A 17,263-nucleotide genomic window follows, 5' to 3' on the forward strand; every position below is an offset into this window, starting at 1 on the left:
TAGACTGGCTTCTCATTTTATTAAATCAGATCACTGCAGAAAGGAAAGAGCTCAGATGCAATGGTCTAATGAAACATCAAAATATGAAAGTTGCTTGCTTTAAGGAAAAAAAAAAGCATGAAACCTGCTGATAAATCCCACAAAATTGATTGGTATGTGAAAACATTCAAGTGAATAGATATAAAGATGAAGGAAATGGTGAGAAACACCTGCTAAAGGTGCTCATAAAAGAAGATAAAGAAGCAACTTAGTAGTGCTTATCTCCTCCCTGAGGAGCTCAACAAAGCCCCAGAGCTCCTCACAGCCTTACACTTCAGGTAACCAGGACCCTAAGCCAAGCCAGATCCCAGGGCTGTCCTAGTTCTCATGAAAGCCCAGCCATGCCATTTGCTGCTGGTTAGATCCCCTGCTTGGCTTGTCTGGGGAACAGGTCCTTGATGTCCTTTTGCTGGATCCATGTGCAAGGTGCCTGTGGCACGAGCAGGTGACACAGGTCAGACTCTCTGCTCATAGCCATACAGTCCCCCACAGCCCCTGCCAGGAAAGCAAATGAGATTTATCCAGGAAAGTGAGGCACCACGCTTCCCCAGTTTTCATGCTACCAGCTGGTCTAATTTCTCTTGACGTTTCTTCCGTAACAGCAACTGCAATGTGTCAGGATTAATTAAGCCAAGCAGTGGGCAGGTCTCAAAGGAGAACACACATCTGCCGTGACCTACCCCCACCTAAAAGCCAAGGAGTCTTTCTTGCTATGGGAATGGAAGGAAAAAGGGAGAAGGAAGCAGGAATGGTGAGGTATCGCCCAGTGGAAGAAGCACAGATAGAGGCTTGAACTGCCAGAGTTCAGATGAAGACCAGCACAGCTACAGCACTCCAGCTCAGAGCAAGCACCTTGGGCCTGGTTATTTAGTTATTCAGACAGACCCCAGAAGATTTTGCAAGGTGTGAATCAGAGGTCTGACAATTAAGCCTACTTCTCCCCAAATCTTAACATGGGGCAGAGTTTGCTGGAAGATTGCCAGTGAGAGGGTCAAAGTGTGTGTCTGTGGTCTGGAGACAGGGCTGACCTTCCATTCACAGCCCAAATAGCGGCCTAGCACTGAGGAGCATGGCTATGCTTCCCAGCTTCAGTTTGGGAATGGAAATGGATCCCCAGTATAACTAAAAACCAACACATCCAGTAACAACAACACAAGACATTAAGTGCACAACAGCTGCTTTTTATGAAGTCAACTCTCCCTTCCTGGCTGTGGCCAGGAGAGGGGTTTGCACCAGAGCATGTGCAGCAGTAAAGGATGCTCCTACCTCTGGATAGGTGCAATAGCAAAGCCGTGGCACAATATGCAGCTATTTCCTGGGGGCCCCTTTTCCAGCAGGAAGGCAAGACATGGATCAGCCCCTCAGCTTAATGGGTCTCAGTGGCAGTCATCTTGCCGACTAATAAGAGAAGATGACACTTGGAAATGCTGGGATGTTCTCACTTCCCCTTCTTTTTAATTGATTCTTTCAGTTCCAGCCCACCTTTCATGCTTCCAGTAGTCAGATGAGGAGCTATAGCTAGTCTCCTCTGTGCTTTCAGTATTAATTCGCACAAGCTGAGCTCTGTCATTTTCATCAAGTGGTAGGTGGTTCAGTAATAAGAGACATTCCCACAATTATCATAATGTTTTCAGGCAGGAAAGGTATATTTTAGTTATAAAAAGAAGCTGTCTTGGTAACTGGCACTACACGTAAGATAGAGATGTCATAACATCCTTTACAGACATAATTACCTAAATACTAGTGTTGGTTGATTATCAAAAATCCTGATCCATGAATCAGCCTTCCACTCAGCTCAGTCTGCGTGATGATGTTGTATGGCAGTGTCTGGATAACAGTGGAAATACTGCGCTGCATGTCTTCTAATTTTAGCAAAGATTTATATTTGTCCAAAAGACTTTAACGACAGTATATTTATTATCATGCTCTTGAAATTGATCTCCTCATCAGAGACCACCAAGAGACATCCCTGCATAACGAATGAGGCCAACTACAGATTGAACAATGAAGAATGAGTTGCAAGACCTGAAACTTACTAGTTAAAATTATTTATTAATAACTTTCAAGAAGATCTACTGGGAGAAAAACAGGATTGAGACACAATTCATGCACAGAAAAAAAAGAGTGTTATATAAGCAGTGCACCACTGAGCCCACTTTACTAGGTAGTAATACCAGAACAATCTCTAAGCTGTGTTGTACAGATGTTACAATGCGGGGTGTTAAAGGGTTTGACCTTATTCAATATACTCTGCATTCTTCAAGTGCTAAGACAAAGTCTCAGATGAGATACTCAGCCATATTTCTGCCCCTTTTCCAGCAAAATAAGGATAACTATTTGGTAGAAGATACACGAATCAAGCCAGGCTGGGTACAGACAAGGATTGGCTTTTTCTATACATGCTCTTCTTGCAAACATCTAAAGCAGTGGATTCTCTCTCTGAAACACTCTTGATTTATATTGGCCTATACATTATGAATACAGATATTATAACGATGTATACAACCCATTCCAGTAAATCTCTCATGCTCAGACATCTCTAGATATACCTGGGCTGCAAAATTCAAGCCTGGCTCCAAACCTAAGTCCTTCCTTGCCCCACCACTGATGAAGAACTCCATGTCTGTCAGGATTCATAATGAAGAGGCACTATATCTCCAGAGACATGGCATACAATTCTCAAGGTCACTGTTTGTCCTTAGGCATACTCCATCTGCATCCACACCCCACAGCTTATTGCACTTTAAGCCTGTGCACATGGTAAGTGGTTTTCTAATACCAGCCATAATTTTGCACCCAGTTGGCATGTGGAAGGCTATATTAAGCCCAGACGATTAATGCTGTCATTGCTAAGAAGCAAGAAAATAGTCTCTGTGCTATTATACTTTGTCAGCTTTCCCAAACACTTCAGGCAACTAATTCTGAGGACTTTTTGACTGAATTGACATAAAATACATCCTTCCCCTCCAGTTGCTTTTTAGCTGCTTTAGGTTAATTTTATACTGCAATCTCAGAGGTCATTGGCAAGAGCATGTTCTGCTACCCACCAGGCACTTGAGGAAATTTATGAAGACAGCCAGGTACCATTTCTTCTGGTCATCCTTGGTGGGTTTACATGCCAGTAAATTGTATGAACATCAAATTGCTCTTTGTCATGAGAAGCTCCCTGGATCTGCCCATGGGGAGCTGTTTTGGAGCAGATATTAGTGGTCATTGCCTTCAACAGACACAGGAAGAAAATGTAGCCATCAGTGGATGTGGAACTGGAGAGAGGCCACCTGGAAAGAAATAAGAAAACTCTAGGAAATCCATCAGAGCAAAGTCAAGAGAAGTCATTTATAAAATAGACAGGGTGGGCAAAAGGTTTCCCTTTTGCAAGGGGGAAGACATTTATATATACATTTATACATACTTGACTTCTGGGATTGAATGTTTTGTGAAAATACCCTTCAGAAGACATTCCAACTCAAGACTCAGTTTCCAGATACTTTCTGCATCCTTATGGCGTGAAATAAGGTGGAAGGAGTGGTCTTAAACGTTAAACTGATATTATTCCCATGGAACTGGAGATTATTCTTTGGCAACCACCTTTTCCAGCTGCTTGCTTTTGTTATTGACTGACATGGGGCACACCAAGGTGAGGTTTGCAGCTCAGGAGTGAGAAGAACTGTGTCTACTCACAGTTTGAGATGTGGCTGTCTGGACTGTGGGTACCTGCATGTGACCTTGGGCCCAAATGTCTGCTTTCAGTCAACAGAAAATGAGTCAATGCAGGCTGCAGACTCTGGAGAGCCATTCAACCCATCAGCTGTGTCTACTGTGTCTAACAAGAGCAGCACAACTCTCCAATGCACCACCTGCACTGACTGGATCTCTGCTGATCTCTGCAGTGTCAGAGCTTTCCACATACCCACACTTTAGCAATGCAGTTGGAGGTAAATCTTGCTGTCAGTAAGAAGTTTTGGAAATTCACTCACTGCCAGATTCTAAGGTGGAACATACTTCTGTCACTGCATATTCAGCTGGCCTTGCCTTATTGTTGTGGTCTGCTTTTCTTGTAGCTTGTTCTAGCCTTAGGCATCTGCCTTCAAAGTGTCAATTGCAAACACAACATGCCCTGATATCAAATATGTAGGTTATTCTTTTGCAGACTCAGATTGCCTTATAACATCATAATCAGTGAGACTTTAATTTCTCTGACTCGTATCATCCAGGTAATGGGGCTTCAGCAATTTTGAACAAAAACCAGTCTGAGGGCAATCAATCAGATCATTGATTTCTATGCACAAAATGAGATGTTGCTCAACTGCAACATTTCAACTTCCACTAAGTAGGAGATGCAGTGGTAGGGAAGTGAGAACTGAAAGTTTAAACTCCTCACTTGTCTCAGCAGCATTTCTCCTGTCCACAGAGTTGCCATCTCTTAACCAATAAGCACTTTCTGTATGGACACTACATTTTGCTGGCTGCCTTCCCATGAGATTTGTGAACAGGTAGTTCCAATGGTGCAAGCTCCTCACTTGGAACAGAGACGGTGTTGATGAAAGCTGCTTTCAAATCAGTTCAATTCCTCTGGGATCAAATGACATTTGGAGACAGAAGACCTTCTGATACATCAGACAGAACGAAGTTACCTGTTTTACTGTGGTTTACAATGTCAGTACAGCCATGTGCAGTACACAACCAACAAAATCATTGCTGTTGTGCACCACCATTTCACCAGGAATACTAGAATCTGTATTAGCTCTTTGGCACATGACCTTCAAAAACGCCAGTGAATATGGGGTTTAAATTTCATCTCTGCATCTGCTCTGAAGTTGTTGGTTTTTGTTATGGAAAGACCTAGCAGCACACTTTCTACAGCATCCAAATGAGTAAACTTTCCAGTACTGTACAATGTAATCGCTGATAAGGCTGAGTTGCCCATTAAGAAAACAGGTAAAGAACAGTAAAGATATAATTTTCTTCCTATCCAAGATACCCTAACATCAGAAGGGATCATGTACTCAGTCTTTCTCATTCCTGACACATTTTGAACTGGCAAAGAAGTCCAGGAACCCATCTCCTCTCTTCTTGGATGGATTGCAGGGCCAACTTCTCAGGTCAAGAGATTAATGGTGGGAACTCCTGGGGGATCAGGTATTTCATGCCTGAAGACTATTGCCTTCACCAGTCTCATAAATAACACAATAGGAACTTCAGTAAGCTAGACTTTGTCTTTTTCTTCAGGCAGAAAATCACACACACTTCCATGATTTATACAAATGCAGAACAGCCATTTGCCTTGTAAGACAGATGAACATTATGGAGATCTTTTCTCACATGTTGTTGGAAGGCTGAAAGGCAATCCTACTACACAATCGACAGTAAGGCTTTATCAAGGAAGGAGGAAATAGTCTGTCCTCCATATCCCAGCTGGAGAGGGCAATATACTGACAAGGTGGATAATGGCATTGAAACACTGGAATAGTTGCTCTGTTGAGGGGGTGTGGAGCCTCTACCGCACAGCTGCTTTGAGAAGTGGTTTTACATCTGTCAGGAAGGACACTAGTGAAGCTGTTGCTATCTTTTGAAGGAGAATTGACTAGCCTAACTTCCCAAAATCTGTGAAGGCCTACAGTTCAGTAAAAGCTACAGTATCTGGTCAGGATCAAGGCCCCACAGGCAGGCATTGTTAAGCCAGGCTAGAAAAGATGGTTGACACATAAGTATGAGGCCTTCAGCTCACATTTCACTGACTTCTGCACTGCAAAATGTCTGCTGAAGACAAAAAGAATTCAGATATGAAGAAAAACAGGACTTGTCCTTGATATTCAAATAGCAAGAAGCTCCTAGGGTTTGAGCAGAAAAGAGCACTCTGTCTCACACAAAGACATTGCAAAATCCTTCACTTGAGTTACTTGATGCAAAATATCTCTGCTCATTCGTGCTGGAGCAGCTAAATTAAGTGTGTTGCTTTCTATAAATCCTTCCTGTTGTCAGTGGGTTGCCTTTTACTTATGGCCATTGTCCCTTTTGTTGCTACCAAGGAAAGAAACATAGAGAGAGCTTTTGTTTAATGAGCCATCACATTTAAACATCATTTGTCTCAGTTGTTTTCCTTTTCTCATCTACCTTTGCCCATTAAACTCCACCCTGCTTGGCTGTTAACAGCATAATCATGGGGAGCAATAGCATCACGAGATTCCTTGTACCAGCGTGGTGCTGCTACCCCTGCTGCTTTCCCCCTATTCACCAGCTCTGATGGGGCTGTGCTTGCCTAGCATTACAGCCAGGGGAGCAGCAGCTTCAGAGCCAGCTTACTCTGAAGGCTGAACAGCTGGAACTGTACTTCCCCATATGGAGCAAGGTTTCAGATGGATTTTCTTGGTGTTGCCTGTGACGTTCACCTTGTCCTTCTGCCCGTCTGTCGCAGCCAGTTGCCAGCCCCTTGCCTCTGCAGAGGGCAGAGGGCAAGGCAAAGGGCCATCAGTCTGCTCTGTACAGATGGCACGTCAGCTGTGGCAACACTCACTGGGGACAGGGACAAAAAAAAAGTGAGGTAGAGGAGTGGCATTTGTGCCCCTCTGCAGAGGTGCTGCAGGAGAGTCTCCATCATAAAGGCTCCCTTGTGCTTCTTTCCCTATTCAGGAACTTCAGCAACCCTAACCCAGGCAACCTGCCAAGCAACCAGGGGAAGCAGCAGCCTCACTAACAGGGCAAAGCTTTGGGATAAGGGAGCTACTCACTCTAGTCATTCTATGACTGCAGAGATCTTAGCCAGATAGAGTGAGCAAAGACAAATGTCATTTCCACAGTTCTAGTCTTCATGTGTGTCCCAAAATATGAGCCAAAAAAATTCCTCTAGCATCCCCAAACCTCTTGCTTAGTCAGTTTTGAGTAGGAAGGGTACACCCATTGACTCTTACCATGGCTCACTTTTTGCATGAAGAACTATAATGAAACTCAGACTCTGTTATTTACCTCTGTGGCTTACACTGCCATCTCTTCTCAGCTGCCCAGCACAGGAACATTCAGATCCTGATGGATACCACTTAGTATCTGTGAGGGTAGTACTAGGACCAGGAAGCTGCAGCAGTATCCTGCAGTACCTGTTGCTTGTCATGTTACCTGCATGAAGGAATATGTGATGAGTTTAGCCTGCAACTCACAGCAGCCAAGTCCAGGAATCAGTGGTGGGAGATGCCAAATGTGGAGGTGTCACTCTTCTGCCTCATGGGCAAACAGCTGAGTCTGGAACAGCCATGAGTGGGACAGTGACCCCACAGTGCTAACACAGGCCTTGTTAATCCTGTCAGGAAGGCAGGTCCTCAAAGAAAGTGGCCTTGTTCTTCCTTCTGCACCACCATTAGCTGGCTCTGTTACATTTCTCACCTATACCAGACAGATTGAGGGTTTGCATGGGATCTTATCAGAGGATAAATCAAAGATCTGAATTTCATTAAAACAGGGAAGACTGGACACAAGGAAGACATTTCTTGAGAACATATTGTACGATCAAATCCCTGCAGAGATGGTCAAATTTGAATATTCTTCCCAGACCATTAGGAATACTCAGTAGACCCTGTAACCTCCCACCAGTGAGGTGGACAAAGGTGAACATAAATCTCAAATAAAGTCCACATGCCAGCTCTCCAGTCACTCAACCTTCCTGTGAGCTGAAGGCAACCAGGACAGAAAATATTCACACACTTGGATGTGCATATTCCCATTCCATCTAAGCCACTGTGTGCAAGCAACTCTGCCTTGACCCCTGGGTAACCCTGAGCCCCTTTTCTTGGGCTGAATTGGCCATTACAACTACCAGGCCCACAAGAAAATGTATTGCTATGGCAGAATGAGGAAGAACTTTTCTAATGGGTGCCAATTGTGCTTCTTTGTCAGCACCCAAATCACACCATATATAAATGCACACAGGGTGCTGGGCCCATCTTTCTCAATTAGACAAGTTATGGCTACTTTCTGCAGACAGCTCAGCCTCAGCAAGTCAGAGCTGAACATCTACTTCTCCAAGGCTTAGCCCAGTGAGCACTGTAAATGGGGCTCCACCTCTTTCATAGTGCAAGACCACTCTAGACTTACAGAGGAGCAGAAGAGTTGCAACTCCTCCATAATCACCCAATGTTCCTGATCTTCATCTCTCCTTTATTCACCCACCCAGGTTACAAAAAACTCTTCCAGCCTTGTTAATTATTCTGTGTACCTTTTTTTCTCAGGGAAAAATGGCACTTTCATAACATCACGTCCAACACTGGCACAGCATAGCTAATTTCTCTTTTATGAAGGGCTTGATCCAGAGCCAGTGAAGTCTCTCTTGCTCCTCTTTGATTCTTGTTGTCCAGACCCAACTCATTCTTTTCAAGCTAAGCTCTTTATTCAGCAATACCCTCTATTTTGTCAGTGCAGGGAAATTTTACCAATATAAACTACGTTATGAGATTGAAAACAAAGTAGTTTTACTGGTGAAACATGGGCAGAAACTCCTTTGCCCCTTTGTTTTAGTGATGTTTTGGAAGAGGCTTAAATTAAACCAAAAAGTCGTTTATTCTAAAAGAATGCCTGCAGGGGACATAAAGCAATAGTGCCTTAATTATGCCTGTATGCTCATTTTGATTGCTTTAATGTTTCTAATTACAGTGTTAACACTTCTCCCATTTGACAACCAGGGAAGACAATTTGGCTCAACCAAGGAAGCTGGAGCTTGGGTTATGGGAGATGTACATCACCTTCCAGAATGGCCTGCTCCTGCCAGCTTGGAAAGAAAGGATGCTCTCATTAGCATTCTGTTATTTCAGCTCGTTCTTCCGCTGGGGCACTGGTGGGGCAGCATTTTAAATGACAATGCGGTGGCAATGAAAATGCTGCTATTGCCACTTTTGGCAAGAAAATTTTGTGGACATTTGCAGAATCATAGAAAACACAGTTGAAAGAAACTGCAAAGAATAATCTCTGTTTTCCTTGTGGGAGAAGACAAGATTCAGTGTGCTCATCCAAACTTCTCTACAGGCAGAAGGCGAAGGCCTCGAGCCATTTATTCCTGTGCTTAATTACTGTACCATTAGTAAAGGGTTCTTAATGTCTAACGAGATCTTCCTCCTGTTTAAGCCAATTACATATTGTCCTATCCCCCTAGAGACACAGCACTGATTATTACTTCAAAGCATGTTAAGGCCAATACAAATTTAACAGCAAAGGCTGGATTGTGAGTGAGGTATCTCAACACTGATACTTACATTCATTTCGATGAAAGTCAGTGCCTGGATAATTTTTAAGGGGTCTCCATAGATAATATAAGTGCTAAAAAACTTTATTATGGAAAATTTTAATCCAATTTGTTTGGATGGAAGAAAAGCATGGGAGCTTTTAACTATTGCCTGCCAAAACATGCTTCTCTTACGTCCAGAAGAATGTTAATTCAGATCCCTTAATAAAATAATGTGAACTATAATTTAATTGGCAAGCAATAGATGATATTTATATCTTAGTAAATTTAATCAATGTATTGAAATGAGGGAAGGGCTTCTAGTCTCTCAGTTTTAAGATTGCAGTGCCCAAGGTTTAGACCTAGCCTTATGATTGGACAAGGTTTTTGTCACCATGTTGTTCACTGCTGAGCCAAGACAACCCATCTAAACCAGCAACAAGGGCAAGGGAAAGAAAAAACCCCACAGAAGTCAATAAAGTAATGCTTCAGATAAGTGTATCACTCTCTTGGGAATCAGTTCCACCCCATTTTTAGTCTCAGACTTAGCTCCTGTGTGTGCTCAGGGCCAAAAATAAACTTTATATTTCTCTCTGAAAACACTGAACTTTTAAAGGTAAGTGAGCCAACTACTCTGAAGTCAACACTCCTTTCCTGGTACGTTCCCTAATGCCCTCTTTGACCACATCCCAAGAAAGTTGCCAGTATCCATCCTGCCTCCTTCCACCCATCATCCTAGAAGACAACCTGTTTGCAGCATCTGGCTCCCCCTGCTCCCAGGAGAGCACATCTGCTCTGATTTCTGTACACATCAAGACTGCTCCAGGTTTTCCAGGAACAGTAGTTATGGAGCATGCACTTCTCCAATCCCTGCAGATTAGAACATTCATGAAAGTTAAGGTAAATTATCAAAGATGTGAAATGAGTGCACATGAAAGCATGTTAAGCCCTGCATGGATATATGGAGATAAAGTGATTTTTGCTTTGCTTTTGTTTAATTGTCACCATAGTGAACTATAGCCATTTTCCTTCTGTATCAGAGCCCCCACAAAGAAGTTAAGCGCACTTCAACTTATGCACATTACCTCACACCTCACACTAATCTGTCTTAACTCCCCATGTAAACAAGCCCTCAGAGGACTGGATTTTTCCTCTCTCATGTGACAGTTCACTTTGTCACTAAGTGAAATGCGTTGGACAAAACCATTTGCAGTGAATTTTCCCTCAGTCGTGCCTGCAGTGACATCTTTGTTGTGAATTGCTGCAGACCTTCTCCCTCTGCCTAACCTTATCTGTTTTTTTTCCTTTTTCACACACCTATATCAGAACACCTTATAATTAGTAAAGCATCATCCCTCTAGCAGGCAGAGAGGGAACTGCTGGCCTGGTCTACAGGTGAGGTACATAGATGATCTAGGGAGATTAACTGCTGGGCTAAGGATCACACAGGCTGTTTACATCTGAGCATAGAAAACATCTAAACCCAGACCTCTTCTTCCCCTGGAAACATATTTTCTCCTCCTCTCAGTAATTTTTTTCCTTATTAGAAATAGTCAATGAGCTTCTTCAAACCTCAGGATCATGCCACTCTTGTGAGAAAGAAAAAAACAAAAATTATTGCCATCTGCATGACTACCATCAGGGGATAAATCTTTCCCTCTCCCTCTCCCCCTTGTATTCCATCCTCTCTTTTTACTTAAGAGCAGTAGGAGACCTTCACATTAAGATACTGAACTCATCACAGTTGGAATAGACAAAGTGAAAAGGGAGGTGATGGAGGCTGAGACAATGTATTTTTAGTCATTTCGATGAATTATGGAGATGTGAAGCTGATAATTTATTGAAGAAGGGAAACGGGGGACTCTATGTAAATGTTTTCAGATGAATAATTAATGTGCCTTTCTAGCATCAGGGGGTCTTTAATTAAAGCCTCTGTTAAACAAGGGAAGGCAGACAGGACTGGCTCCGTGCAGCAGCTAATTGCACCTTTCCCATGTACAGCTACGATTCAGAGGCAGAGTAGCATTTGCATCAATAAAGACGGACAGATCCTAGCTGGGGTGAGTAGTGGGGGGCTGCAGAGGCCAGCTGAGTGACCCCAGGGCTGAGGTGGTCTGCATCATATTTTAAATTAGCTTGGCATAAATGCCAAATAAGGGAGTGTGGGGAAGAGAGGGTGAAGAGGGTACTGTGGCCACAAGGCTTTGAGGAATGCAGAAAGCCCCTCAGAACCATCTGTGGCTTACTGCTTCTTTAAGAGGGACCTACTGACAGAGTTATTCAGGGTCTTGCCTTCCAAAATCCTGTTCCGTATCACGCCTGCCTCCCTGTTCCAATGCCAGGAATGGGTTCACAGCAGAGGGGAGCACAGCAATGAAGCAGTGTGTGCAGGATGGAGCAAAAAGGCAAACCAGAGTCTTCCCAATACCCAGTCACTGTCTTTATGCCCAGCATCTTCCACAGGCACCACTCCCCCAGCTGAACTTCACGTCTGGACCCTTCCTTCCATCAGGGGTTTCACATCTGATGGAGGCAGGATTGGATGAAGGTTCACTGTGGACTTCAGCCAGAACACAGCATCCCTTCTCTCTCATGCCATGTGATGTTGAGACCAAACTTAAGCCCTCTGCCTCCCAGAAGGTCTGTGTTTAGCTTCCAAATGAACATATAAAACCATAATAGTTTCAGGAACTAGAATGAGACAATTAAAGAATTACAAAACCTGTCCCAGTTAATACTGCTGAGGAGCTTCTAATACAATCACAAATTTTACTTATTTAAATACCATAGGAACAGCAGGCAAATTTCCAAACGGGGAAGAAAGTCTTGTTTTCCTTGAGAATGTTATCTAAACTAGACACCAATTAATTAGTTTCGGCACCTTGGCAAAGAAACTATCCCACTTTTTTCATTCATCTTTATCTCCAGTAACATTCCGGGTAACATTACAAATGAGGGAAAAAGAGTCAGCTGAAACTTTATTTTTAACAGAAAGGGTTAAATCTAAGGTAGGCTTAACAGGCTCCCAAAGCAAGTATTTCCAAACACAGAAGCTAATAACATATCTCTTTCCTGCACTGCCAAAGACTGGACTGAAGGAGACCTTGAGGAGTTACTTAATCCATGCTGGTCATCTACAAAAGATGTTTGCTTATCCTGTTACCCCCACTTTCTGAAGCCATACTTGAGGCACTCCCTTTCAACAAACTTTGAGCAGAAAGACAATTCAGAGAACACCCCTTCAAGAAAGGTCTCACTGATTTCTGCAAACATCTTGGACTTCAGAAAAGCCCCGAATCTTCGTTATTGAGAGCATGTGCCTTCTGTTTGCCCACACCAATGCTCTGGGCAGGCCTGACAGGCCGGCGAGCTCAGCGGAGGTTTACTGCTGCGCTGTGCGGAAGCAAGTGCCGCCCGGTCTCGGGGGCCGCCGCACTCCGAGGTGCGAGCAGCGACGAGGCTCTGCTGCTCTCTGCTGGGAAACGCGGGCAGAGCCCGGGCTGCAGGACGTGCTGGGCTGCATATGCCAGCACACACTCACAGCCACCTGGACAAGCACAGACACCTGGCTACGGTCTCCTCTTCAACATCGCTGCCTGAAGCACACCCACATCAAAGTTTGCTGGTACAGGAGCAGTCTGGGTGCAAATCAGCAGCCCCAGCCACCTCTCTTCCCCTTGCACCCCAGCCCTCTACCTCATGCAGGAGCTGGCTTTCTCTACTCTCTTGCACTAACACCTGCTCTCCTCCCAGCCTATTTTTTTTTCTCTCAAAACCCCTCTGGATCGAGGGCAGAACAATTAACCCACCACTGAGGTAAGGAACCAGTGTACAGGACAGCCTCAAGACCCCACAGAGTCACCGGTCAGGATACAGATGAGCAGAGGTGTCTCTCCAAGGACCCCAACCCTCAGCCTCACAGCCTGTTTTTTTTTTTTTTTTCTGATAATTGCTCCATGACCTAAAGTTGCTCTTTGTTCACCAGAGGTCAGGAAGGCTTTAACTATGTCTGGTCACAGCTGTGGAAAAGCACAGGTCAGAGAGTTTTGGGGCTGCAGCATACAGAGAACCGTGAGGCTCGGGCTGTGGCTATTGACTGGGCAGCCACAGCTCATGGATCATGTGGCAGGTGAGCTCCCTGCTCTGGCCACCAGCCCCAACCTGCGGGAAACCCCAGCTTCAGACAGCAAATCCCACACAAAGGAGAGGAACAAATCTCCCAGCATGGTGCTGACCGAGGCACTCTGCCCCTTTAAGCAATGACATTTAAATTTGCTGATATGTTTCATCCCCTGCATCTCATTATGATTTTCAAGTAGTGGATGAGGCGACCAGAATTTGAGATAGGCATTTTCAGGATTTGGCTATTATATAGGTATATTTACAGCTCAATAAAATAAGAAGAAATATTCAAAGTAAACAGACTGTGGAGTGATTTCTTCCAACTCTCCACTGCAGACTTGCAAGAAACCAATCAAAGAGGCTCAAGAGTGGTTTGAGCATAATTTATTAACCCAAAAAGGGCCGCATTGTTAACCAACATTATTTATAGTGAGCAGCTCAACCATCTCTACTGAACAACTGTGCATTACTGCAGGGACAAATGCAGTGAGTTACTACAGAGATAGGACAAAACCAGCAGCAGGTCTTTGTTACAGCTGTTAGAAAAAGCATCCCCAGGAGATAGACACTGAATCTCTAATGGCTATCTTATTTCTCTGACAATTTATTTAAGTTTTAACTTAACAGCAGGAATGATAGCCAGAGTTACACAGTGACTTCCAATAAAGGAATGTATTGCTAATCTGCAGCTGGTGTTTTCTTATTTATTTCAAAGTCTTTAAGTTCCAGACTTAGCATATGGTGCCATATAAATAATGATATAATAATATGCTTTTGCTTTCCATGTGCCTGTGTAGAAAAAAGCCGTGTGATTTATCTTACATGAGCATTGTATTTAAGGCATTATTTTGCTCAGAATTTTTAATGCATTTAAAATGCATCTTCTGTTTTTTTTAATCTGTTCTTTTGAAAGAATAAACAGAGCAGTGATGTTTATTTAATAGAGTCATTCATCTTACTTCCCTGTGCAAAATCATAGCTTTCCAGAGCCAGCAGCCAGATCCCTGCAGTAGGCAGTGGGGTTGAAAATGGAGAGATCTGCTGTTTACCAATGAGGCACAGATGAAAGGAACACATGGGGCTCGAGATTTACCCACAGCACGACACTATTTGAAGCCAGCAAGCAGCTGAGAGCTGCTTAGTCCCGTCCAGTAGAGGATAGAGAGGAGAAACCCATGGGAGAAGTCCTGCAGGGAGTCATGCTGTGGAGAACACAGCTCTGGGATGGCTCAGCACACAACCACCTAACACACAACTGATATCAAGATGCCTCCTTCAGATAAAACTGTATCAGCAGTTACAAAAAGCTGGCAGTCCCATGCTGTCTGGAACCATCACTGTCACATGGAGAAATGGGAGATGCAAGAAAGGATCAGAGAGAGAGTGACCTGGCAACCCGTGAGTGCAAACAGCAGAGCTCCAGTGCAAGACCACCTGAGTGATCAGCATGGCTGAGGATATGGACAACACCATCATGAACCTGGTACTGGAGCAGTGAGGCAGCTGTTTTTCTTGAAAGGCCAATGGCATAACCTGAAAAACACGCGCCAAGTGAACTGCTCTGAATGGAAGTGACATCTGTAAGTTTAGAACAGCTTTTGAAGTTCTGTATCTCCCCTCCTCTCATCCCCATAAGCCCCCATGGCATTTTCAGCCAGTTGTTTCAAACCCAGCTCTTGTCAGACTGGAGCATGAACCAGAATATGTCAGAAGCTGGTTACTGTGGTAACCCAGCAGAGCTTTTATCTTTATCCTTTCATCTCCTCTTTGGGGAAAACTGGCAGTCTGTTTATTTGCTTTTTCTGATGAAGTTCATCACGCAGAACACAAACTGTCTGGATCTGTGTAAAACTGAGGACAAGAGAAAGTACCTCTCACATCAATGTACATGGAAATATTTCTCTCAGCACTCTACTACCCTACCCCTTGCTTCCCTGCTTTCCTTTACAAGCTAATTGACATGTCCTTTTCCAGGATGAAACCAGAACTAGAATCAAAACCAGAACTGGAGCCAGAGCTAAGACCAGGCCAGGGCCAGGCATTACCACCAGTGACATCCTGGCCTGCATCAGGAATTGTGTGAGCAGCAGGACCAGGGCAGTGATTGTCCCCTGTACTCAGCTCTGGGGAGGCCACTCCTCAAATCCTGTCTCTTCTGAATGGAGCCCACTTTTGGGGCCCTTCACTACAAGACACTGAGGTGCTGGAGAGAGTCCAGAAAAGGCAATGAAGCTGATGAAGGTGTTGGAGCAGAAGTCCTACAAGGAGCAGCTGAGGGATGCTTAGCCTGGAGGAAAGCAGGCTCAGGGGGAGCCTTATCACTCTCTACAACCACCTGTAAACAGATTGTAACCAAGTGGGGTTGGTCTCTTCTGCCAGGCAACCAGCGACAGGACAAGGGGACTCTTAAGCTGCACCAGGGGAGGCTTAGGTTGGACATCAGGAAGAATTTCTTCACAGAAAACGAGATCAGACATTGAAATGGGCTGCCCAGGGAGGTGGTGGAGCCACCGTCCCTGGACGTGATTAAGCAAAGGCCGGACATGGCAGTTACTGCCATAGTCCAGCACGGCCATCGGGACACTCCTTCGGAGGTCTTTTCCCAGCGAGGAGCTCCGGGATCCCCCCGCGCCCGCCTGGAACTCTGCCCTGGAACTCCGCCCTCACCCAACATGGCCGCGCGGCACTCAGCGCCGAGGCACGTGACCGCGTTACCCCGGCAACCGCCGCGGCTTCCCGCGCCCCACAACCCTCTCCCGGCTACGGCGAGCGGCGAGCGGCATAAAGAGCCGGCGCAGCCGGGGGGCGCAGCGGCCCCTGCCCTTCCCCGCAGAGCCGGGGGCAGATGAGGGAGAGCCCCGGCCTGGAACTGCTCCCCCCGCTCCCCTTGCCCTTCCCCGCAGAGCCGGGGGCAGGTGAGGGAGAGCCCCGGCCGGGGACAGCTCCCCCCGCTTCCCTGTCTGCGCCGCCCGCCCCCCCTCCCACCGCCTCTCCCTCCCACCGCCTCCCCTCCCACCGCCTCCCTTCGGCAGGAAGCGAACCCCGTTGTCAACATCCCGTTGTCCCCAAGAACTGCACCCTCCTTCCCAGTTCCAGGAGGGTGAGCGCAGCTCCTGCTCCCCCTCGGGCCTCCCCCAGCAACAGGCAACATTGCAGCAGCCGGGACTCGGGATGGGAGGAAGGAACTGCCCGCACACAGTCACAGGTCCAGGGATGGGAGTGTGGGGCATGGACACAGCACAGTCCTGCTCAAGGGGTAGATGGATAAAGCCTGCACAAATTTCAGCTGCTGCTGTCAGGGAGCAAAGCTGGAGCTGCACCAAGCCGGGAATGAGGCAGGAGCTGAGGGCAGCCACAGTGCAGGCAGCGTGCACATCAGAGGGCTCACCAAGAGTCGCAGGCAAGTAAGGGGACTTCCATAGAAACTACCTAGAATATACACTCAGGGTCACCCTAGGAAAACTAGTCAGTGAGGATCAGGCACAGATACAACCGCTGCATAATTCAGACCAGTTCTGAAGGCTTGGGCCGGAGCTTAAGTAGAGTTTCTGTGATCATGCAGAAGGTGCAGGTGGGACCTGTCACAGAAATAAACCCTATTAGTGCATGCTTGAAGTGTGGCTGCAGCATATTTGCAGAGGACGGAATAATGTGCTGTGCCTAGTCTGTGGAGATAGATGTTTAAAATGTTCTTTATCTGCTAACTATTGTAGCAAAGGTTTGACGATCTTTCAGAATCTGAAGTGGAGGAATCTGAGGACCACACACCTATAGTTGAATCCTCACCATCACTGGATGACTTACCTGGCGTGGAAGCACCAGCATCTGCGGCCCAGCCATCTGTAGTGGAATTGCCAGTATCTGCAGACCAGCTGGCTGTCAAGGAGCCACCACGTTCTG

General features: G+C 45.5%; 1 long non-coding RNA gene across 1 annotated transcript; it reads right to left on the reverse strand.

Moving 5' to 3' along the window:
* Positions 1–2,071: 2,071 nt before the first annotated feature.
* Positions 2,072–17,255, reverse strand: LOC140682576 (uncharacterized). The gene is made up of 2 exons (XR_012054426.1): positions 17,168–17,255; positions 2,072–3,317 (listed from the first exon to the last, which is right to left on the reverse strand). It is a non-coding gene; the product is annotated as an uncharacterized lncRNA (long non-coding RNA).
* Between the last annotated feature and the right edge of the window lie 8 nt (positions 17,256–17,263).

This window comes from Taeniopygia guttata, chromosome 1, assembly GCF_048771995.1.
Source record: "Taeniopygia guttata chromosome 1, bTaeGut7.mat, whole genome shotgun sequence".
In the NCBI taxonomy this organism is placed as follows: domain Eukaryota; kingdom Metazoa; phylum Chordata; class Aves; order Passeriformes; family Estrildidae; genus Taeniopygia; species Taeniopygia guttata.